Genomic DNA, 25,499 nt, shown 5'->3' on the forward strand with positions numbered 1-25,499 from the left:
TAACCTTCTCATTCATTTTTTGAAAAGTTGTTTAGAATTTTGCTTGAAATGTATTATTATAGACCTGTAGCTATATAGATTCCATTGTACACTCATTGAGATGGTTAAAGTTTAAAAGACTGACAATACTAAGTGTTGGTAAGAATGTGAGGCAACTGAAACTCTTATCCATTGCTCGAGGAATACAAAACTGCTTAGTCAATTGTGAAAGCAGTAGAGCAGTGTATTGTGAGGTTGTGCATATACTCACCACCTGACCCAGTGAATCCATTATAAGATATACACCCAAAGAAATTAAAGCATATTTCACACACAAACATGTATAAAAGTGTTTATAGGAGCAATGTCTACCAAAAGATGAATGGATAAGCAAGTTAAATACCACTACTCACTTCAATAAAATGAGCAGTTAAAAATGAGCAAAATATTAATATATTTAATAGTATGGATGAGTCTCAAAAACATTATTCAAAGTGAAAGGAGACAGATACAATGTATTATATATCATATGATTTGATTGATATAAAATATTCAGAAAGAGAAGTCTGTAGAGACAAAAAGTAGATTAGTGTTTGCGTGGGGCACAGGGTGGGAATGGGATGAGCAATATGTGGACATGAAGGATCTTACTGTGGGTTATGAAAATATCCTGCAACTGATTCTTGGTGATGATTGACCAACTCAGTGAATACATTTATAAAAAAATAATTGAATCATACATGTGAAATGGATGAATTTCATGATAAGTAAAATGTGTCACAATAAAACTTGTAAATACCACTATTTTAAATGAAAAATAATAAACATAACTATGTACTGCATGATTCCACTTATATGTAATTTTAGAAAAAGTTGAACTAGTTATAAGGTTGGGGGGGGCAAAGAATAAGATCAACTGCAAAAGGGCATAGTGAAGCTTTTTAGGGTGGCAGATCTATTTTATATCCTGATTTTGGTAGTGGTTACATTCCTGTATACTATTACCAAATATCACCAAATTGTGCATTCAAATTGGCGAATTTTATTGTATCTCAATTATAAAAAAAGTGAAGAAATTGCCCACATGATTCCTGTATATAGTTAATTCTACAGTTTTGTTTCAGTTGTTCTTTTATTATTATTATTATTTTTATTTTTGTAGACCGCATATGATTCATTGTACACAAATGGAGTACAACTTTTCGTTTCTATGGTTGCGCACAATGTAGATTCATACTATTTGTGTAATCATACATGTACATAGGGTAATGATGTCTGACTCATTCCACCATCTTTCATATCCCCAACCCCCTCTTATTTCCCTCTACATAAAGTTTCCTCATTCTTCTCTCACCCCCCACTCCCCACAACCCTATTATGTATCATCATCTACTTATCAGGGAAAACATTTTGCCTTTGGTATTTTGGGATTGACTTATTTCACTTAGCATGATATTCTACAATTCCATCCATTTACCTTCAAATACCATAATATTATTCTTCTTTATGGCTGAGTAATATTCCATTGTGTATATATACCATAGTTTCTTTATCCATTCATCTGTTGAAGGACATCTAGGTTGGTTCCACAATCTAGCTATTGTGAATTGAGCTACTATAAACATTGATGTGGCTGTGTAACTGTAGTATGCTAATTTTAAGTCCTTTGGGTATAAACCCAAAACTCAACTCAAAATGGATCAAGGACTTAGGAATTAGATCGGAGACCCTGCATCAAATAGAAGACAAAGTAGGCCCGAATATTCCTCATGTTGGTTTAGGATCAGACTTCCTTAACAAGACTCCCAAAGCACAAGAAATCAAAGCAAGAATCAATAAATGGGATGGACTCAAACTAAAAAGATTTTTCTCAGCAAAGGATATGATCAATAATGTGAAAAGAGAGCCTACAGAGGAGAAAATCATTTCCGCATGCACTTCAGATAGAGCACTTATTTCCAAAATTTATAAAGAACTTACAAAACTTTACACCAAAAATATAAAGAACCCAATCAATAAATGGGCCAAAGAACTGGACAGACACTTTACAGAAGAAGACATACAGGTGATTAATAAATATATGAAAAAGTGTTCAACATCTCTAGTAATTAGAGTAATGCAAATTGAAACAACTCTAAGATTTCATCTTACTCCAATTAGAATGGCTATTATCAAGAACACAAGAAATAATAGATATTGGCTTGGATAAGGGGAAAAAGGCACACTTTTACATTGCTGGTGGAGTTGCAAATTGGTGTAGCCACTCTGGAAAGCAGTGTGGAGAATCCTCAGAAAACTTGAAATGGACCCACCTTTTGACCCAGTTATCCCACTCCTCAGTTTAAGAAAAAAAAATTTTTAAATGAATATTTTAAATAGTACTCAAAAGAGCATCCAGAATTAAACAATTATAGTGATACAGAAAAGATCTGCAAATATATTAATAAAGCATTAAATTTCTGAAGAAAAATACAGAAGAATTGAAATAATAAAGAGATGAAACAAATTGATACATGTGATAATAATCTAATAGAGAAGAAAAGGAGGAAAGCACATATATATTAGAAGACAAACTGGGGAAAGAACAGAGATATGATGTTAAGATTTGGAAAATGCTTTACCCATGCAAACAAATTTGAAAACCTGAAGTCACAATGATCAACCCCCATAAAAGGCAGAGATTTTTTTTTTAGGCAGAGATCTTTAATGATGAAAATGATCTAAAAGGAAATGCAAAATGTTTTGAGTGCATTATCTTCCCCCAGAACATCAAAAATATTTAGTGGGTGAACACACTGTGGCATGAACAGCACTAACCTCATTTAAGCTTCTTTAAAACAGAGCTCTGCCTCTTTTATATAAAAGAAATCAGCATATCAGTGATACCAAAATCTGTCTAAGGTGATACAAGAAAGGAGTTACAGACTTGGCTCATATGCATATGTGTGCACACATCCTAAATAAAATATTAGTTAATATCCAACAGTAATCTGTCACTAATAAATAAAATATTATTATATCTAATATTATAATTACGGCAAAAGAAATGATTTTTCCAGGTGATGAGGGAAAAAACAAATGATAGGAATAAAACCCAATACTTATTCCTGATCAAGTACTTATTATACTCTTATCAAGTAGGAAAGGAGGCCTAGTTTCTTTATAATACCGTAGGATATTTTGCCATTTAGAAAAAAATCAATATTTATGTAATCAGGTGTATCTTAGGCATTTCTCATTTTAGTATGGAAAGTGCATAGACCCTTTTGTTTTAAAAGAATATTTTGTATTAAAAAGTCACACACACACACACACACACACACATATAATTAGAGCCTTGATATTCATAGATAAAAAAAAATCAAAAGAATTAAATCTTGATCCATGGAGAAATAATTAAGAAAATTATCACTTATCCAAACTTTGGAATAATAAAAAGTCATTTAAATGTATGAAGTAAAGATTTCTAAAACATGGTCATATACATTACTCATTCAATTAAATATGAAATTTTAAAGAATACTAAAATATCCTCAAATTCTAATAGCCACAAGTCTGAGGAATAAAGATAAATATTGGTGTCTTATGAGTGAAATTTTAATTTTAGTTTTAAAAACTAAACTAAATCAAAGATTTTAAAAAGTCATAACCTATTTCTTAAAACTACTTTTTTTTTTTTTTTTTGTACTGGGGATAGAATCTAGGGGTGCTTTTACCACTAAGCCACATTACTGCCCATCCCCACTTGTTTGTGATTCAGGGTCTCCTAAGTTGCTTAGTCTTGCTAAGTTGCTGAGACTGACTTTGAACTTGCAATCCTCCTGCCTCAGCTTCTCAAGTCACTGGAATTACAGATGTGCACCACAGTGCTCAGCTTAAGAAATACATTTTAATTAAAGGTGCAAGAGAATATAAAATTGTGGCTCTATACTATGATTGCTTAGGAAAAGAAGGCAAAAGTGGCCAAGATGGCCTTAAAAATGGAAACTGATGGATGAACGGACCATTGTAATGACAATGACTAAAAAAAATAGGGTAGCACGGAGAGAGAAAGAAGGAAAGAAGTACATAAATGAAGACATTGCTTTAATGTTATTTTCATCAGGAAAAAAATCACCAGGAACCAAACATCAAAGATACTCATTTGAGGAATGCAGAGACAGAAACAACACAGTCAAAGGAGATTCCCATCTTGTAAATATTTTATAATTTTATGCTAAAGAACTAAAAGCTAAGTTTTATATTCAAAATTCAGTGTATGTAAGTATGTGTGCACAAAAACTTTCAATAGTTTAATCTATGATGTATGAATTAAGACAATGACTCTTAGCAATCACTGGTTTATGAACAGAGCCTGATCAGAGAAAATTCTAGAATTCTAGAAAATACTAAGGAATTTGGAGAGGAGCTGTAAGCCTGTTGAATGTTGACCTTGTGAATTGACGAGTTGATGTTTTTGTGCTTCACTGAGACACAATTCTCTTCCGTTTATCAACTGTCTAGTTAACATGAACATGGGATTATTTCAGTTGTTAGAGTGTCTATAGTGTCAGAGTAATAGGTCATGTGTATATGTATGAATGAACAACTGTAAAATGTAGATTCTGCAGGAAATTTTGGTGTCAAGTGTTTTCCTAAATTACCTGAACTCACCAAATCTATACTGAAGTTTTACATAGTCAGATATTCTGTGATGGTCTCTGGACTGTACCTGGGCACTGGTGGTAGGCCTGCCTGTTGGTGGTAGAGCTAATTCCCAAATCATCACAAAACTCTGGGCAGTGGCTCTTTAAGTGCTGAACTACAGAATGATGGTATGTCCAGATCATGATATTACAATTATTGGTAGGTCAATTCTTACATACTTGGAGAAGAATAATTTTAAGGAAAAGAAGATAGCAGAAGAAGATAAAGTGAGAATTAATCCTATTTAACCTTCAGTAAATACTTACTATGCACCATGACATTTTAAAGGGAATTCATAAATATGAGGCAGTTACAACTAACTTTGCCACTGGCTTTGTGCTGTGATTGAATGTCTTCTCTAAGTAAGACTCAGGATGAAGTTTACTTGCCATGCTGATCATATTAAGAGGAAGGACCTGTAAGAGATGATTAGGTCCTGAGGGTTCTGCCTTCAAGCTGACTTTTGCCATTGTCACAGTTGTGGGATATTTCTCACAGAAGTCGGCTTTTGGTGAAAGGATGAGTTCCTCCTGATTTCTCTCTTTGTCTCTTGTGTGCTCTCTTGTTACCATGCAGAAGGAAATCCTTTGCCAGATGCCAGTGCCAAGTTCATGGACTTCTCAGTCTCCAGAATATGTGCCAAATAAACTTCTAATATCTATAACTTACCTAGTCTCTGGTCTTCAGTTATAGCAGCGGAATATGGATTAGACACCTACACACTGACAGCTAGTGAGGCACAGACCAGGAATTTGAACTCTGGCCAGCTTGAGAGTCTGCATGTTTAACAATGATGTTGTATTGTCTCTCAAATGGGAACCACCTTCATAATGAGACCAAATTGGGAAAGAACAATTCATAAAGAAAAGGAAAAGGCTGTAGAGAAGGCAAATGGCCAGAATTGTTCATGCTTTACAGTCATAACCATTTTCTGAAAGAAACTTGAGCAGATGTTCTGGCCTGTACATAGCCAATTTATTACCAAGCAGATTTAACTTATAAATAGTATAAGCAAATCATTTTTATGTTTTCCTCTTGTTGCTCTGTTCTAGGACACTGGGAACTCCTCTGTTCAGTGCTGTGGAATTTCTTTCATATATGTAATTAGACATAGCTGTCTACAGTAGAGCTAGACAAGATACTCAAAAAAAGAGAGAAAAATAACTTAAATGCCAGAGGTCTATAAAACTCTTAATGTTATGTGAATATAAAAAAGAAACTAAAGAAAAAGTTATATGTCTTATGACTATTAAAAAAGCAAAAAAATTGAATATATGTGTATATACATGTATAAATTTATATTTTAAGAAGATGAAATATTACCTAAATCTCTAGGTCTCAAAAACTTTTTAATACTGCTGAAATGTTTACATGATAATTCAAGGTAGTAAATTAATCATTTTGAGTGTGTGAAAGACCAAAAAGTTATAAGAAAAGGTAAATGAAGAGAAGTAAGAGAAATATAAATTATTATCTCCCAGCACTAGCAACAAGTACTATTAAAACCAATTGCAAATTCAGAGTTATATTTTACATAGGAAGTTATTAGTTTGGTTAAATATCGCTGATGTCATCAAGGTAAGCAACAAGAGCCAGGAAACCTGGTGAGTGGTGGAAGATGGTTAGTACATCTCTGGGAATGGCTCCTTGGGAAGAGGTGCTTCACAGAGGAGATGCTTTGCAGGAGGGTAGATAAGATGGCACAGGCAGTCTTTTGTGGCTTTGTTAACTGTACTTTTTTTGACTTGCCTTTGTCCACATTGTTGCCTGTTTCTTCTTTGGGGCCTGTACTTTTTTTGACTTGCCTTTGTCCACATTGTTGCCTGTTTCTTCTTTGGGGCTGTGCTGTTCCAGGCTCCCCAGGGAGCGAGGCCTCTCACATTAAGCTTGGATGTCGATAATTCCCTTGCCAACACAGTTGTCTCAATTGAGGTCTAGACTAGTTTAATTTAACTCATTTTCTTCAACTTTTTTAAAGCTTGGAAAAACTCCAGGGCACTCGTTTAGGCATAATAAACAACACCCAGAACCACAAATTGATTATGGATATTATGAGTTTTAGATGCATCATGAACTTAAGGAATTAGTGTGGTGGCTTGCTTTCTGAAAAATGGCAATTGGAAATGACTCTAGCTTAATATACCACAAAAATTATTTTGTGTAGGAACACAGCATTCTCTGTAGTGAGTTTTGTTCCTGGCAAAGGAATACATCATGTAGCTGGCTTGATCCTGGAGCCCATCTGGAGGGAGTGGTAACCAAAATGTATGTGTTGGAGTCTGTGTCTCCAATGTTGCGTGTTTTCTTTTCAAACATCCTATTTCTTTAAGGGGAACAAATGTTTTCTCCACAAAAGCTGCCTCTGCCTCCCTCCTGGCTGCTCGGGTTTCTGCCTGCCTTTTGGTTACCCTGTGGCTGGTGATTTCTCAGGGTCCCAAAGGAGAACTCGCGCTAGCTGTTAGGACTGAACAAACAATCCTGGCAGAAACCAGAGCAAAATCAGTGCACTGCTTTCACCATCCCGGTCTTCAGCTCTGTTTCAGTGTTCCCTGCCAAAATAGATACAATATCAAACATTGAGATGCTGCCAAACCCAGCAGTAAAACAGACTCACAATAATTGCTGTCGTTTATTGAGTGCCCCTAGGTGCCAGGCCTTGTACCAGGCAGTTTACAAAAACCACACTGCACTTCATCCTTGCAACAATACCATGAGGTAAGTGTCACTATTTCAGTTCTATATTTGCTAAAATGAGGTTTAGAAACCCAGGGAAGGTTAGGAAATTGCCCATGGTCACAGGTCCGAAGTGTCAGTGCCCCGGTGTTTCACTGTCTTAGCTTTCTCCTTTTCTTGCCTTAATATAACAAATTAGAGTTCCTGCTTGATCTAAACCCAGCCTATCTTTCATGCAAAGGGAATGAACCCTTATGAAGCCTTTGCTGCCGGGAAGTTCTGAGTTAGACACCAGAGGTAGGAAGCAGACTGAATGGAGCGAATCTATCCAGACTCACCAGCTCAAACTCTTATACAACAAACACTGCAGCCACACTGTATGGAATATACACCCAGTGTCTCTCACCTCTGTTTCTGGGCTGCTGTCCTTCCAGATGCCCTACCCTGTGGTCCTCTGCTTTGCTCACTTCTACTCATCCTTCCAGAATCGGTGCATGTACCACTGCTCATGCAGCCTCTTCAGGCTCCCTAGAGGTAGGTACTTTCCCTCTGTATCAGCTCCACAAAGGATGACCACAGGTCAAATTCTGCCATGCCTATCTGTTTATGTATTGTCTGACTGATTTCATGCTATGATGCAGAACTGAGTAATGGCAAAAGGGGTTGGTAAACGTTTTCTTGGAAGTGTCAGATAGTAAATATGTTTGGCAGATGGTCTCTGTTATGAACATGCTAGGAAAGTAAGGAAAGTTCAGCCTCTATCCATGGACACTATAAATCTTATACATTAGAAGTTAAAGCTGGTTAGAGGCTGGGAATATAAGAGGTAGATTTTATTGGGGAAAAAAGAGGTTTATAAGGAGAGGAGATCATATTCCATTTTCTTTGTTACTGTCTTTAAGTAGCTTGTCATCCAAGAAATCTCTCCCTACCCCACTCTCTCCCATAGTTTTAAAGGAACTTGGAACTCAAAGTGATTAAAAACTCATACCTCTTTGGCTTATTCATTTATTTATGCATCTAATAAGGATTGAATAGTCATCTATTACTTCTAGGCTCCAGAATGAGAAATTAAAATATAACAATGAATAAGACCAGTCTTTGTCCTCAAGAGGTCCCTTAATAGTAAGAATTTCATGTACTCATTCAAGCCACATGTGTTAGTCAACTTCTTGTTACTGTGACCAAAATATCTGAATGGAACAATTTAGAAGAGGAAAATTTTTATTTTACGCTCAGAGTATTGGAGGTTCAGTCCATGGTCAACCAATGCCATAACTCAGCCTGAACTAAGGCAGAACATCATGGTAGAAGGTTGTGGAGGAGAAAAGCTCTTCAGCTTATAGTAGCCAGGAAGGAGGGAGGGAGGGAAGAAGAGAGAGTAAGAGAAACTGGGTAGGGGTAAGAAAGAGAGAGAAAGAAAGAGAGAGAGAGAGAGAATATGAGAATATGAAAATGTGAGAATTCATGCCAGGAGATAGGGACAAGATATAATCCCCAAAGCCATGCTCCCAGTGACCTACATTTACCACCCAGTAACCTATTCAAATTATTAATACATCACATAAATTAATCCACTGATGAGGTTATAGTTCTTGGAATCCATCTCACCACTGAACATTCCTCCATTGCTTAACATGGCTTTTTCAGGGGACAAGTCTTATCTAAATCATAACACTGTAGAAAGAATAACTTCCTAAAATTTGTTTTTTATTTTCCTCATTTACTAACTATCTGTGTATATGTTGTCTATATCTTTTTAGTAATTCCATAATAAACAATTCTCCTTGGTCAGTTCCACAGGAGATTTTATGAATTGTAAACTTATGCTCTCTCAGGTCCTATTTTTATAAATATTTTATTTACCCATCCTAAATGTTTCACTCTTCATAGTGTGACTGCCCTACCTTTTCTATATTTTTATTATGTTGCATACGTTGTTGACTTCTCAATCTGCTTGTTAGGCACATGTTCTTGGGGGTATTTGCATTGTGATTTCAGTTCTCTACTTTGGACTGTGATTGGTAGAGAATATATCTTGCTTGACTCTTGCCTCACAAATGCTGGCTCCTAAAATGTTTCTTTAGTTTTAACTAATTAGTTTAGCTACCAGCATTTATAAAATTGAGGTAGAGCTCATAATTATAATTTTAGAGATTTTTCTAGGGAATTTCTCTTTTCAATAATTTATGAAAATAAAATGAAATAATATTTAGTACTCATTTTTAGAAGACAACTGTTGATCAACAAACATCTATTTATTTCAAACCTTGGTTTACTGTCCTTAAATTATTATCCTCTTCATGAAGAGCATCTCTATTATGGTTCCAGCCCTGACACCTTCTCTATGATGAACACTGATCAGGGAGCTCTCTTAAAAAAAATATTTGACAACTGGTATTGTATGGGTACCCACACCTTTGGAGAGACACTTGCCTCGGACAATGGGTGTGTGGATTAAATGTTAACCCTGTGTCCCAAGAGAAATAAAGGGATATGATATCTATAGGAGGTATTTATAGAGTGTTAGATTTTTTTTTTAACCTACTGAAAAATCAGAAATATGTTCCTTCAGTTCTGTCTACAGTTTAATAAAGGGAAAATCTTCAGTCCTTTGACTCATTGCCTAACCAATGTCACTACCAAAATCTTATTCAGATCCTAAAATGTACCACTTATACTCACTGTCTTCTCTTTCATCATCTTCCCTCTCCAGCAAAATATTCAGATTTGGCAATCTCTTTAAATATTATAATCATATTCAAAACGTTATCAGTAATATTTTCAAATTCTTTTCAACTCACTTTAAAACATTATTAACCTTAACAATTGGAACTCTTTTACTAGAAAGGTTCTTTAAAGTAACAATAGAGATTGTTGTATTTTCTTCCTACCACCTGCTTACTAGAAGTCACCGCAAACATGTGAAGTCCCCACATCTCCTACTCTAGGAAGCTTCTCACAATTTATCCTGTCTTCTCGTATCTTGAGTTAGCATCTCCCCCACAAGCACATCCTATTTGAATCTGTTTTTTTTAAAATATTTAAGTCTATTTTTAGCTGTTTTGGGTGTACTCATTTATTCAACAAATATTTTTGAATGCCAATTATAGGGCCAGACCCTACACTGTGTTCTGGGTCCTAAAATATACCATTGAATAAGGATGTACCACTGAATGAGTCAATATATTTATTGTCCTCATGGAACTATCTTGCAGTATATTGCTTTACATTATAATAGTGGCATCTGTGCAAGGGCAGGGGCTCCATCTTTCCATGTAATTTCTTACATTTTATTCAATGACACAAGGTAAATTGATGTCCTGTAAATGCTAATGGTAGGCTGACCCTACTTTTACTTTTACCACCATGGCTGTTCCATGTTTGTTTGATATTGTTATCACCCCACATTTCTCTGGGAAATTCAAAGAATGTCCTCAGGGTACAGAAATTAAGTATTAATCTCTGGAATAGAACTGCCTGTATCGCAATCCTTGCACACTGTTTTCAAGCTCTGTGACCTTGGTCAAGAGGCCAACTCAGCATCTAGATAACATGGTGCCAATCACTGAAGCAGCCTCAGAGGGCTGCTGTTAGCATCAAATGAGCTAATGTCTGTAGAGCCAGTGAGATGGCGCCTGACACATTGAAATGAAATAGAATGGTTTGCTATTGCTTTTATTATATTGATAATTTCTTTTCTTCGGTGACATTATTTTGGAACTGCCAGTCCATTTCCCCTCCCCAGGTATTGGTTCTGTTAGTTTCTCCTGCTCAACTCTCCAGAGATGCCCTGGATGCTGACGTTTCTAAGCCTCAGTCTTCAGCCCCCTATGGATTTCAAGGACTACTTCATACCCTTGCAATAAAATTTTTGTTTTTTTAAAGTTAGTTAGTGCCTGTATCAGTTGCTTGCAACCAAAGAACCCGGAAGCTCACACAATACAAAGATTCATTGTGGTCCTCATCTGTGTGGTGGATAGCTTTGCTTCCACTTCTTAAGTTTAGGGAGCAGATTATATAGCCAAATAGTTGCAGCTGATAAATTCTAGTGCTAATAATTTCTTCCACTCTTTAGAATGTTTTGACCTTTAACTCTTACTTTGCCCTATCATAAGTGGCATCTGGGTCTACATAGTACCAGACCGAGAAGTATTTATGTGTACTGAGGATTTAAAGAGAACTGTATTGTTCAGTCATTGTCACTGTTTGGTTCATTTTTCTACTGTCCATCGAAATGACAAATATCATGCAGACTGAGGCCCATTGACAACAGCTGCACTTGCGGTTCTACCTGTGATAGGCGGCTGGGTAACTTCAACTGATATGATGGTGAGGCTCTCTTTTTTCTCCAGCTTCCAGGGAGGATATTTCCCCCAAATTAAGATCACTCTTAGGTTGACAATCTACAGAACTTTAAGAGATTATTTGTGAGGGAGGAATGAAGATTCTTTACCTATGTGAGAGTCCTTAGAGTTGGTGATGGTTTCACTGACTTTCTTAGGAGAGTATTAGGGGAGAAAGGGCAAAATTGGGGACTGGAGTATGTCCATATTATACTGCTGCTATTAATACATTGCCAGGAATTTCGTGGCTTTAAGCCATGTGAATTTATTTCCTTACTTCATATCCACAAAGCCCCTTTTGTCATGTAAAATAACATTGACAGGTTTGGGGATTAAGAAATAGACATTTTTGTGGGGTCATCATTCTGCAAGTGTTTTGCTATATATAGAATACTGAGGAGTTACTGAAGCCAAGGAAACATCAGATGATTTGCCAACCAGTAGCCCCAACCTCTGTAGTATTCTAGGTGGATAAGTTGTAATGTCTTCAACAATGTAAATGTTCCTCAGTAATACACACACACACACACACACACACACACACACACACACACTAGAAGTCTATGCATCTATTTAAACTATTTAGGAGATGGCTATAGGTCTCAGTTTATTGTCATGTGGATGATGAAACATGTACGTTACCAATCACCCCATTCCGCATGCTCCTGTTTAAGTAAAATTGTTATTATAAACCATAGGAGCATTTACATGTGTGGATTTTGGTTATTTTTACATTTCAGTTATGTAATTTTTCCAATTGCTTTAATGTTTTAATTATCATTCTTGCATAAACAATGTTTTCTTAGGGCAGAAAGCAAGAGAATATGAACATTTTAGAGCCTCTCAAAGAAAATTGGAGTGTTAAATTGGAGTACCATGGGTTCAAAGTCCTGCATTGGGTGAGAGATGAGGAAATGGGTCCCAGGGAGAGAGAAAGTAGGAAATGTTGAGGGGTAAGGAGCTGTGGGGGGGCACCATGGAAACAGAGTGAGCCTTCACGGAGGGACGGCAAAGCTGGGGGTGTCAACTGATGACTGGAAATCATGCCAAAAAGTGATGACCAAAGTAGGAGGGGGTGGAATTGGGTCTGGACAGTTCTTAAACGAGGAAAGAAAAGAGATCTGAGTTAGAGGCCATGAGTAAGAGTCAGAACTTCTTACTCCCTACAGGACATAACTCCACTTACTCATATGTGGGGCAGAAAAAATATTTAGTGTTCTTTTCTTATACTTTTCCTTTTATGGATTGATGGACAAGTTGTAGGAGTATGGGCAGATGGGAGAGGAGAGAAGAGGGAAGAGGGTGTATAGAACCCAGACAAAACTTCATGTGTATGATTATGAACCAATTAAAACGTTTGCAAAATGTGGGAAAACCAGCTCTCAGTGGTGTGTGTGAGCTGGAATCAATGGTAGTGTCCACAGATGTCTACATCCACCAGTGAACAAAGGAACAAGGAGCTGACTGCTTCAATAGATTCTGCTTTCCAAACTTCAATTCCATGACCATTGCATCTATCTTGGGTTGTAGGTAAGATGGAATACCACATTTTTATACAAAAATTATGTTTTGCCATCTTCAAGTAATGTGGAACTATAAGAAAAAGCCAGGAAAGGGATTCTGCAAAAAGATTTTTCTATGAGAGCAAATGCTATATTTTATATGTTATGCTCACTAGAGAATCACACAGAAAAATAGAACAAATAGCAACATTTGGAGCATTCAAATTGCCACCGATTCTAAATTCTCAGGGCTTTGGTCTTACCTGGCGACATATTAGATTGACAATGTTTTTGGTCATGTGATATTCTTCGTGGTATAATAATGCATTGCAAGCTCTTTCTCCTGAGAGGTGTGATAACTAGGCTGCATGTAAACCTCACTGCTCATGAACATGGATTTAGCAGTTGATGTGATGCCGTTGTTTAGATTTGGTCCCTCTGCATATCCATGAAAGGTGGCACAGCATTCACTGTGGCTTGACTATCACTGATTTCCATTAGCCATGACAAACCTTCTGTTTCCTTCCCCTTCCCTCAGTCTCTTTTGTAGTCACCAGTCTGCTCTCATGTGTGACTTGAGTACACGTGAGGGGGAAGATACCTGAATTCCAGTTGGCATCAGGCTTTCTTCTTCCTTTTACTTACCAGAGTTGTAATTATACATTTATTTGTATGAATACTTTATTAATATATGACTCCAACACTATATTATAAGTTCCACAAGGCAAGTAACTATGTCTATGCTTGATCACCACTGGATACCTAGTACTTAGCAAAATGCCAAGTACTTTGCAGAAACTCAATAAATACCTATTGAATAAATGAAAGGTATGTGGAGGCAAAGGGCTTATTATACCTTCAGTACATAGTGCTGTGGAAAAGAAGTTTGACACATAGGCACCTTCCCTCTCACCCAGAGAGGTATTGGTACATGGGGTGGGGGTGGGGTGATCATGGCTTTATAACAATGTAAGAAATCCCTATTTTAGAGATAAGGGATTTCAGGTCAGAGCAATTTAATTACTTACTCAAGGATATGAGGAACTTGCTGCTGGCCCATTTAATCAAGAATAGTGATTGAGTTAGTCAGGGAAGGACTTGGCAGAAGAATCAGATCAGCTTGGCTCTGAGACCAGGACTCCATTCATTAGATCCTGATGTTTCTGGCACAACATTAACCAAGAATCACATCGCACGGCTTCTTTTCTGATTGCATAGGCTAAGAAATTAATCTTAACAGTTTGAACAGATAATGATTAGATGAACCCCAGTTGGATAAGTTTATTAGGAAAGAGTTGGAAGTGGAACAAATATCCTCCTCCCTAACGCTGAAGCCAGGCGACCATCAAACTATACATCTTAGTGATTATGTTCTTTGGTCTGCAACACACAAACCTTCCCCTCGCCTCTTGCTCCTGCTCTCCATAGGGATTCCTCTCTGTCGAGATGCTGCTGAAGCAAAGAAAATGTGAACCTCTCTGATGACAGTGGTTGCAAGAAGACAAGATATTTTTAGAATTATTGCCATTATCTCATGTGAGAGATGCTGACAGTCTCTTTCCATTTTGTCCCTGTAATCCCATTAGATTTTGCAGACTTTGCAAGGGCAGCTTTGAGGCCATGACTGAGATAAAGTACTTTCAGGAATGTTTCTTTTGTGCAGCTAGAACCATGATTCATGTTTCAGGGGATTTGTGAAAACAAATCCTATCCACAATTGGTAGAAAATCCTAGCAGGGCAGCAGGGGACTCCAGAAGGCATCAAATTCTTTCCCCTTCCATATAAATTGCATGCAAAGAAGAGGTTTTATTAAAATGAATAAAACAGATAATTAATTAATTAATACAGTCAGAAGTTGCCTGGGATGAACAACACTGTAATTGTCCTAATCAATCTCTTAATTTGTCCTAGATCTTCTGGTACATACTATAAGAATCATTGCAAACTATTGCAATTCTTTTCAGCTCCTTCCCCTGAGGAAATTCCTGCTAAGAAAAATGCCTAAAAACTGATCAAGAATTTGCTGTTATCAGTTTATATTATTCCTATTGTTCTGCTTTTTTTTTTTATTGGATGGTGGATGTCATTTTTCAGAATTTTTGTTATTCCATAGAATTTAATAACAAGAGTAAAAATTTGTAAGTTTTACAAATACATACAGGGATATCTTGGTTATTTGATGGCTAATGTCATAGTATTTGTATAATCATGTCCCTAGTGACCCTCCCATTGTTCCAAGTCTCACCATTTGATTACTTCTAGGGATTCTGGTAGGGGTGAAGAATGGAAGAGAAACATGAGAATTTTTTTTCTTTTTCATTCATTTAATCTTCGGTACCTTCCTGTGGAGTGCCTAGCATGAGAGATAATAGACTATGAAGGGATGTCTATAGGAAAAAGTAAGTGAGGAGAAATATCTAAGCATCTGCTATATAGTAACATTAACCCAAGGAAGCTAAGAGCAATATAGATAGAGTTATTTCTGACTGGGATGGATTGTTATAAAAAAAATGAGAGTGGAGCTGGGCGTTGAAATAACACTACATGCCTACGAGTGAAAATGAGGAGGAAAAGTCCTGAAAATTTTTCTTGTTGAAGGAGGTAGAGAGGACGGTAACAACATCAGGGGTGCTAATAGCAGGAGAGGTAGTACTGAGTAGGATGGTGGTAATGGGGTTGGTGGCGATGGTGGCTGGTGTTTTTAGTGATAAAGATGTGGCAGTTATGGTTAGAGTGGTGATTTGGTGGTGATTGGGATGGGACTGCAGGTTAGCAGTGGTGATGGTGTACCCAGTTGTAGTGAGGGTCCTACAGGCGGTGACAATTGTGGTGATCATCCTGAGGGCTGTAGAGATGGTGGTGAGGGAACTGTTCTTTCAGTGACATTTCCTATCATCTATAGAGTTTTATTATTAAATGACAAGAGACTTCATGTGGTGGCAAGTAAGGAAGGTGAAAAGAGACCCTTGCTCTGCCTGAGGGAAGTGTGCTGCTGTTTGCACTGTTCAAGGACCTAATTTTCCAGTGTAGATTCTCTTCGAGGCGAAGCTTGTGCTAGAAGTCAGACACATCATCTTTCTTCAGTAAATGTTCTAAAAGGCTACTCTGTATTTCCAAGTACCAAATGGTTTCAACAGATGGATAAATCTTAACAGCGGGTAAAACAAACCTTTACTTAACATAAAAATGTTCTTTCCAGTTGTGTTTGTCAATTGTTTTGTGATTACTAGAAAAAGGGAACTTTCGAAGTGCGATTAGCTTCATTGCCAATATATTTTTAAAGTTCTTTCAAAAAAAAAAAAGGGCATTACCTAAGTTCTTTGTCAGTTCAGAAAGAACAGTGTTCAATCCAAAATGTGCAGAATGATGCCAAGGAAAATGTTCCCAATGGATGCTGGGGCTGCTTTGGCTCTGCGTAGCTATTGAACTCAAATACGGAACATGCTGTATTTCATTCTAGGAGGGACAAAAAAGCATGTTTCTTGAATAGTGAAAATTGGTCTCTTTCTGCCTCAGTCTCTTTAGCTCTTATTTTTACCAAGAATTTAACATCTGCTTATTTCTAATCTCCATTGTCTAATGCAGGTTCTCCAAGGAGAAAAAAAAAAAAAAAAAAAAAAAAAAAAAAAGCCCAACACAACAATATTTTCTAGCAATTGTCATTTGAATGACTCTAATAAAAGGATCAAAGTTGATTTGCCGTCTAGCCTCTATGTAGCCCATGCCTCAGTGCACGAGGTGCTGCTGATGTATTTCCAACAGCAACATCTGGCTCTCTGGCAGCCTGCTCTGCTAACTGTGCTGACCCATCGATGGCTCTAGAACTGTTCACAAAACACTATATGGGGTGGTTGGAATATGTAGAAGCCATTGGGGATTTTTTTGTTCATTCTCCTGAGTACTATTTATCTGTCAGTCACATTTCATTCCGAGGAATTTACTGTACTTCTCTGTCTATTTGAAATGAATAAGGAAACTCCTCATTAAAGACTGGGATTTATATGGCCCAGATGGGAATATTCCCAGTGCTGTATTTAGGATAATAGAGGAGTTATGCTATTGGTTGAATTGTTCTTAAAATATTGATTTTTTCCCTAAGATGGTCTCAAAGTGTTATACATCCAATGCAAGCCAAGATAAAGGTATTCCCTGCAAGGGCTGGTGGGGTGGAAGGATCTGTGGAATGATCACTACTAGAAATTAAACTTATAGGGATTTATGTCAAAGTTTTCGGGGGGAGGAAATTCTTGGTGGAGAAGTAAAATAGGGCTAGAATCTAGTAGAAAGTAGTCAGATAATATGAAAAGTGAAGGAGAAAGGACGTTTGGTTGTGAAGCCAGATTTGGGTATTGAGGTTTAAAATGGGAGAAAGATTGATTATGAAGTTATTTTAAATCAAAGAGAAAATGGAACAAATGTTCATGGTAACATAAATGCTGAACTTCTAGAAGAAAAATGCAAAAAACAAAATTTTGGTCTAAAACGTATCTGGAAAATTGAAAAAAATTTAATAGGAAAAGGCTTAATGAGAAACTCAGAAGAAATAAACTTATCGAGAAAAGAAGAGGCAAATTCAAATGAAATTTAACACATTCATATAATTTGGATATCAGAATACAGTGCTCCCTCAATTTTCTCTAGACGGTAAATTCACATCTTGATTTTGAGCAGATTGTCTACAGTGAGAACATGAGGTATGTTTTTTTTTTACTTGGGTGAGTGGTTTTCTTGCTAGTTCAGTTGTAATTGGGAGCGTCTACATGGAGACACCACAGTCCATTCTTATCTGTAGGACCCCTGTCTCTGGTTTCAGTTGCCTATAGTCAACCATGCTCTGAGAGTATAAAGTGGAAAGATTTCAGAAATAAATAGTAACTTTTAAACACTCTTGTGAGTAGTGTGAGGACATCTCATGCTATCCCACTCCATCTTGCCTTGAGAACCATAGCTCTGTCCTGCACATCTACACTGCACACTCTTCTGACCCAGTCACTTCATGACTGTTATGGTCTGAATGTGATTTGTCCTCATCAACACTCAGATTAAGACTTGGTTCCCAAAATAATGGTGCAGAAAGGTTGTTGTGCCTTCAGAGGTATTTGGGTCATAGAACCACTTCTCTGGGAACAGATTAATGCTCATCCTGCAGAAATGAGGACTAGATTAGTTGCCATGAGAGTGGGTTGTTACAAAAAGTGAAGATACCCCATAGGCTTGGTCACTTTTGCACCACCTTCCACTTCCTTGCCATGCTGTGATAAAGCTATGAGGGCCCTTACCAGAAAATGGAGTCATGTTATTTGGATTATCCAGGCAACAGATATGTGAGCCAAATAAACCTTTTCTTTATACATTACCCAGTATCAGGTATTTTATCATAGTGATTGAAATGAACTAAGACATTATCTTAGTTATCAGATCAGCTGTCATGGTATCCCAATGCTTGGTTCAAGCAAACTTTATTTTACCTTAGAGCCTCAAAGACCAAGAGAATACTGATGCAATTTGAATATGCCAAAGGGAAGAAGTAAAATAATTCCTTGAAAGGAAAAAAGTTGACCTTAATATAGAAAAAGAAATTGTGGTGAGCATAGTATAATAAGCTATTTTAAAAGAGAGACCATATTCATATTACTTTAGTACAGTATATCTTTATGCTTAAGCTATTTTATTATTACTATGGTTAATCTCCTGTTATGCCTTATTTATAAACTAATATATATATACATATATTTATATATGAAAAAGTAGTATATATACAGGGTTTGACACTGTTTGCAATTTCAGGCATCTACTGCAGATAAGGGGGAACTACTATAAAATGTTTTCTTAGAATCATGTGGAAAGTAAAAAAATGTACCAAAACTATAGTATGGTTTACTTCATTTTCAGATTTATGATATTGATATTCATTATAATATTGGTAGCCAACATTTATATAGACTTGAAGTGTGACAGTTCTGTTCTAAACAATTTTAATACATTAACTCCATTAATCCTCACTAGCCAAGCTTTGAGTAGACTTGTTTTTTTACTCCCATTTTATGGATGGTGAAACTGAGACAACAAAAGTTTGAAAAATTTGCTTAGGACATCAGGATGGCCTGAGATAGAGCTGAGATTTAAGCCCAGGAAATTCAGCATCTGGGTATGTTTCCTAACACCCTGAGGAATTTTCATGTAGAGATCCTGTGACTGATGTGAACATAAAATGAGAATGACACATTCATTTTCATGAGAAGCAAATGATGGGATGGAACTTTCTAGCTTATAGCCTATAGGCCGTGACCATTGCTGTCTTCCTTGCTCCCAGTGGGAGTGACTTAATTAGCATGAAGAGGGAATTATGGCTTGAATGTACCATACTCAAGTCACAGATTCTATTAAAGCATGTATTAAAGCTTGCCTAATGTCTAGAAATTCATGACTCTACCACCAACTGCTTCAGTAAGAGCCATGGATGCTTCCTTATCAATTGATTAAGTGATTATTAAAACCCTCAAGTTATTTAATCTACATTGCTGGTTACTTGTTCCCAAAATGGTTAAAATACCTAAACTAGAGTGAGAGAGTGGTTACTGGACATAATTTGTAAAATCCTTTAAGCCTTTCAGATAAGAGTCTTGGTAGAAATGCAAAGTATTATTCTCATTTATAGTCCAGCCAGATTTAACAAAGGCCTGAGCATCATTAACCTGTAGACAGAAGGAGTTCCAGAGGGAAAATAGAGGCTTGCTCATAAGCCAGCTGTGCAGAGTGCTGGACTCCAGCCTCCTATCACGGGTGTGCAGCCCAAAGAATGTTGGCTGCCTCTGGGGCCAGCTGGCGCATACAGGGACTGTGCTCCTGGAAATCCTGAGTTGTCTGCTCAGGACTCCAGGGAATAGAATTTTGGTCAACAGAGGAACAATCTCATCAGCCAGATTTTAGGCAAGATGTTTTTTAAAAACTCTCTAACTTTAACACGTGACCAATGGAGCTGTCAAATGGGACTAGTAATTCTCACCTCATAGGGTTATTGTGAGACTTCAGTTAAATAATTGATGTAAAGCAGTTAGCACAAAGCTTGGATAAGCTAAGAACTCATTAACTGGGTTTAGTTAATGTTGTCTTTCCAAGATCTCATGCCCTTGGTGCCTCTTTGACTGTCTGCTATGTCTCTTCAGCATGGTTCAAGATTGTATGTGATACAGGAATCAGATCCTCTCCCAGGCAGTTTATAACACCCAAAGACATCATGACAGAGACTTGTAGATCATGGCACTTGCATAGCTTCCTTGACAACAGTGACAGTAGGTTCTTACCATAAAGCCTCTGAGAGTGGAGTTGGAGCAGCCTATAGCTCCAGAAGGCAGTGAATCAAGGAGTTTCCCTATAAATGCCCTCTACCCCTTGATGGCAGCCACCTTAGGCAGACAGAAGATACTGCTGTCCCTGCCAAGGAGTTCTGAGCCATGTTTAGTCCCATGACCAGACTCTTTCCTGGTGCCAGGGCAGACTGGTGTGGCCAGGCAGCAGCACTCCTGCTGGTTGTTGATGGACAGAGGCATCACCTGACATTCTTTAGATTTTTCTGGAGCTCACTCAGGCCAGTTAGTTAGAAGGTGAGCCAAGAGGAACTCACAAGGTTCAAAACACTGCAGAACTGTCTGTTAGCTATTCCTCATTGTCCCCAACTTCTCTTTACCCCAATGACCTAAAGAGAAAATAAGCTTTTCTTTTCTTTTCTTTTTTCTCTACCGTTAAAATTTGATCAACGTTCAACTAGCAAGTTATCCTTTGAAGAGGGTGACAAAGAGCTCCTGGCAAACTCAGGGTAGCTTGTATAATTTAAATAATAGCAGTCTCTCATGTAACAAGGTAAAACTGTGAAGTAAAGTTGATTCTTTGGCAAAGCCTACTGGTTAAGAACCAGTGAGGGGTCCAGATCCTGTCTTACTAAAATAATAATTTACACTCCATCTAGTACTATTCAAGTCAGTCATCCTGTCCTAGCAGTTTCCTTAATAGCTTGAGAATGGCCACTGTTCATTCCCAATTCATAATATTGATTGCAGAGCTCAAAATAAAATGTATTATTGCTTTGTTGATAATGTGCTATGTTCTAGAATAACTCATCCAAAGATCTAGTATTGATAAAAATGAATTAGACTTACTTCTTTAAGGTAAGATCAGGTCCCAACTGATGCAACAAAGAATAAGAGCTCTGTGTTTTCAGCATTTCCAAAATGAAGCATCTGTCTATAACCCTATCTGGATGAGGACCAGCAGGTTCTGGGAAGAATATTAACCTGAATTTGTTGCAGTCTTGTTTCCCAAACTGCTTTATAAACACTTCCCCATATGTGCTGCCAAAGCTTTGCATTTAATGAATCATCCAAATCTTTTTGCCATATATCCTGTATAGTTGTTGATGATGGGGTACACGTTCCCAATAGCTGAGGAGAACTGGTAGCAATGCCTACATTGTAAGCAAAACTGTCTCCTAATATAATCCTATTAGCATGTTAATTTTGATATTCTAAAATACCCAGTGCTATATTTTAGACAATTATTGTTGACCATATTGACTAGTAATTTCCTAGGAGGCATTTTATTTATTTCAAACCTTGTTTATATTCTGATTGAGCACAAAGAATGTACAAACCATCACTTCACAAAAACTACATCTTTGCTTTATGATTCTTTTGTTTTTGGTTGATTTTTACTTTGTTTTATGATGACTTCAGCAGTAAAGAATAGAGACTAGGAGCACAGGTTTTGGAGACACGTTGGTTTCATGTTCAAATTCCACCTCTGAATAATTACAAAAATAGGGAAAATTATTTAACTCCCAGAACTTCAGTTCCTTCATCTACAGCATGGAAAATGACAGCTCTGTTTACCTCCTTTGGCTACTATAAAAATAAAGAAGGGTAAGATATGTTTTCTGTTTAGTACTTGTTACACGACTCATGCAAACTAATTATTAATATGCTATTTAGTCACTATTGGAGAGTCATTGCTCTTAGAGCAATTTAGGAGGGAAAAGGGTTTTCTAGAAAGTGGTCTATGAAATGAGTGGTGTGTTTTGTTCACTGCTATTCTTGTATTTGTGTGGAATCTGAAGCATTAAATATACTTGATGAATACAGTGACGAGTGCACAGAATTCCTGGGGTCATTGTGCATATGGTCATGACATTCATGGTTTCAAATCTGGATTTCTTGTGGGTACATATATGATAACTAAGCTACGGAGAGAGAGATGTTGAGGATTGCAATTTTCTCAGCTTGTTTGCATAGTCCATTCATGTATAAAATGGAACACTTACACATGTGCTTGTATTTATAATGCAGAAATGAAGGAAGGTAGGAGAGTGTATTTGGGAAACTTTGAGAAAAGTAGATACAAAGTTTTCAAACACTTTTTTCACATTGTAACTAATCTATAGGCATAGCGTTCCTCCGGTGTCTTCTACACCAGCCTGTACCCTGCCCAATCCTTTTGGCCTCACCCCAAAATAATCTACATTAGCATTTCCTTGTTTAAACTCCTAAACTTCTTCTTGTTCTGTACATTCACACACGCAAATCTGGATTTTAATTAAATCGAATCACTTATATCATGCTCCAATATTTATTCTTTGATTTTACCACTCAGTAATATGTAAATAATTTTTAAATTTACTCTGCCCTTGCTGTGTTTTACTCTCTTAGAGAATCAGTGACAACATTTTCCATTGAGGATCTTTACTTTTCTGCCTCCATTCATTTCTGCTCTTTCTCTGAAACTAATCTCGTAAGATTGAGGAAGCAGCCGTCAAGGAGCAGAGTCCTTGTTTCTTCTGGGAGGCTCTGCTGATGTGCAGTTAACAGTGGCTCAGTTCCTTCCCTAGGAAACACATAGTCCCTTTAAAGTGGAGACACTGGGGATATAGCTCAGTTGGTAAAGTGTCTGCCTTGCAAGCACAAGACCCTGGGTTCAATCTCCAGCACTGCAAAAAAAAAAAAAAAAAAAAAAAAAAAAAATGGAGACACCGGGTGGGGTAGGATGGAAAGCCAAGGGTATTGTAATGTGTAGTAGGATACAAGGAAAGGGCACTAATTCTCTGATGTTCACAATTGGAGCCCCTGATTAAGGAGCTATTGATACTCTTTCTGGTGGACCATAAAGGGGAACTGTAAGAAAGGAAAGGAAAGTGAAGGGATCAGGCAGAAAAAAGTCTGAAGGGAAAAGGTAGCCTGTGCACTTAGGACTCTGAGCTAGAAGAGAAGTCTTAGCATTCTTAGATAAGAAGGGTATTTGATATATACCCTATGCCCATAGAAGGCATGCTGTGTGTCTCATTCTGTCTAGTACAGATGCTTTTAAGAATCAGAAAAATGTAGTGTGGGGAAAATTGTGGGTGTTAGAGCCAAAGTTGAGTTCAGATCCAGCTTCTGCTAATGTTTACTAGGGAGACCTGCGAAGGTACTTTGTCTTTATTGGCCCCAGGTTTCTCATCTGTCTGGAAGAGTTTATAATACCTCCTGCATAGTTGTGATGAATAAATGACATAATATATGTAAGCAGTTAGTCCAGCATCTCCTATACAATTGGTTTATAATTATTACTATGGTACTTGCTAAATATTTCAAAAATGGAAAGTTCACATGCCCATCGAGAAAGATGATTTTTTGTACAGAATTTTTAATTTTGACACATTGGTATCTGACAATGATAAGGGAAATAGAATTGTATAGGTATGTAAAATGGCATTTGGCCATCTGCAAGAAGGAACTCGATCTCTTTTCAGCTTTGTGAGTTCTGTTCACAAGGCATTAAGAGGTAACTGTCATGGTTTATGTCTTAGGCAACATCAGGGAGAAGCAGCTGGGCCTCTCCAGCTGCTGATGGCTGATTGGAGAGTCAGAAACCAGGAGATCTTTCACGCTGATGAACATAGAGAATGAACAATCTTCACATTAGAAGCCTCCTTTTTTTTTTTTTTCCATGAAATTACATTTTAAAGATGTGACAACCCTAGCAAATATTTTCATAATATATAAAACAATATGAAACAAAAACAAAACAAAAAATAACATACCCCATGTTTCCCTCCAAAGATTAGCCTTAGACAAATGTTTTTTACAGCACTTCCTTTTCTCACTCCACCTTCCATCCCAGAGCAGCTAATACTGTTTTCTCTTTTACTCTTATGACCACCCATAGGACAAGGAGAATCGGGAAATCATTTTCCCTGCAGATGGCTGCAGAGCAGAGAAATAGTCCCATCAGCATCTGTTTCTGCTTTCCATCCAGGAAGGATTGTCTTAGCAACCACTCTGTTAATGAATCAGAAGAACAATTGTAAAAAATCTAGTAAATAGAAAAAATAACTCTTTGTTAATGAGTCTTCTCTACCAAAAAGACTTTCTGTCCTTCATAAAGGTTTTAGTCTAAAGTTTCTACCTCTTCAAATATAGGTATATTCACTAGTAATTACATTTCCCACTCTTTGTTGTTGTTGATGATGATTAGAACAAAGACTAGTACCTTAATCAGAACTGAATTAGGATGACCAAATCAGCTTGGTTTTCCCAAAACTTCCCAGGATTGGCACTATAAATCCCATGTCCACAAAACCTTCTAGTTGATGATAAACTAGGATCATTGGTTACCCTAACTAGGGTGGTTTTTACAACTTCAAAGGAATAGGCTCTTAATAAAGACTTGAAAAACAGTAATGGCCTTTTAAATTTGTTTACCAAAAGCAATTTCTGAGCCTATAAGGATATCTTCACAAGAACATGTTTTAATTTCCATGTAGAAGAAGAAATGGAAGTTCAGACATCATAGGTAGTTTGCCCCAAATCACGTGGGTAGTCAAATGTGAGCTGTGAACCCAAGTAGACTTACTACATTTGTTCTGCTACTCTTCCATGCCGCCTCCCTTGTGATAAAAGCAGCCATAGGCAGCAGGTACCCATAGCTACCATAATGTGTTACATTTAACACCTGTTTTCCTTGTAAAAGCTGATTCCAGGCCCGAGAGATGAGGGCCTGACCCAGAAACCAGTGGTCCAACAGGAGGTTTGGTATCGGCATTCTCTGCTAACGATTAGCTGGGGTTTTTTGTTTTGTTTTGTTTTTACCTTACAGTGTATCCTTGCACCTGAGGCCAACTGAGTGCAGCATTCTTCCTCATACTATAAAAGAGCTCATTTGTGGGATCAGAATAGAATCAGTATGATTCACTTTAATAGTATCCACAGCCCCCTTTCCTGCCTCCTTAACAAACCCAAATGAGCATTCCATGCTCACTGTGGTTTTGATTATTCTATTTGTGCT

This window comes from Sciurus vulgaris, assembly GCF_902686455.1.
Source record: "Sciurus vulgaris genome assembly, chromosome: 6".
NCBI lineage: Eukaryota > Metazoa > Chordata > Mammalia > Rodentia > Sciuridae > Sciurus > Sciurus vulgaris.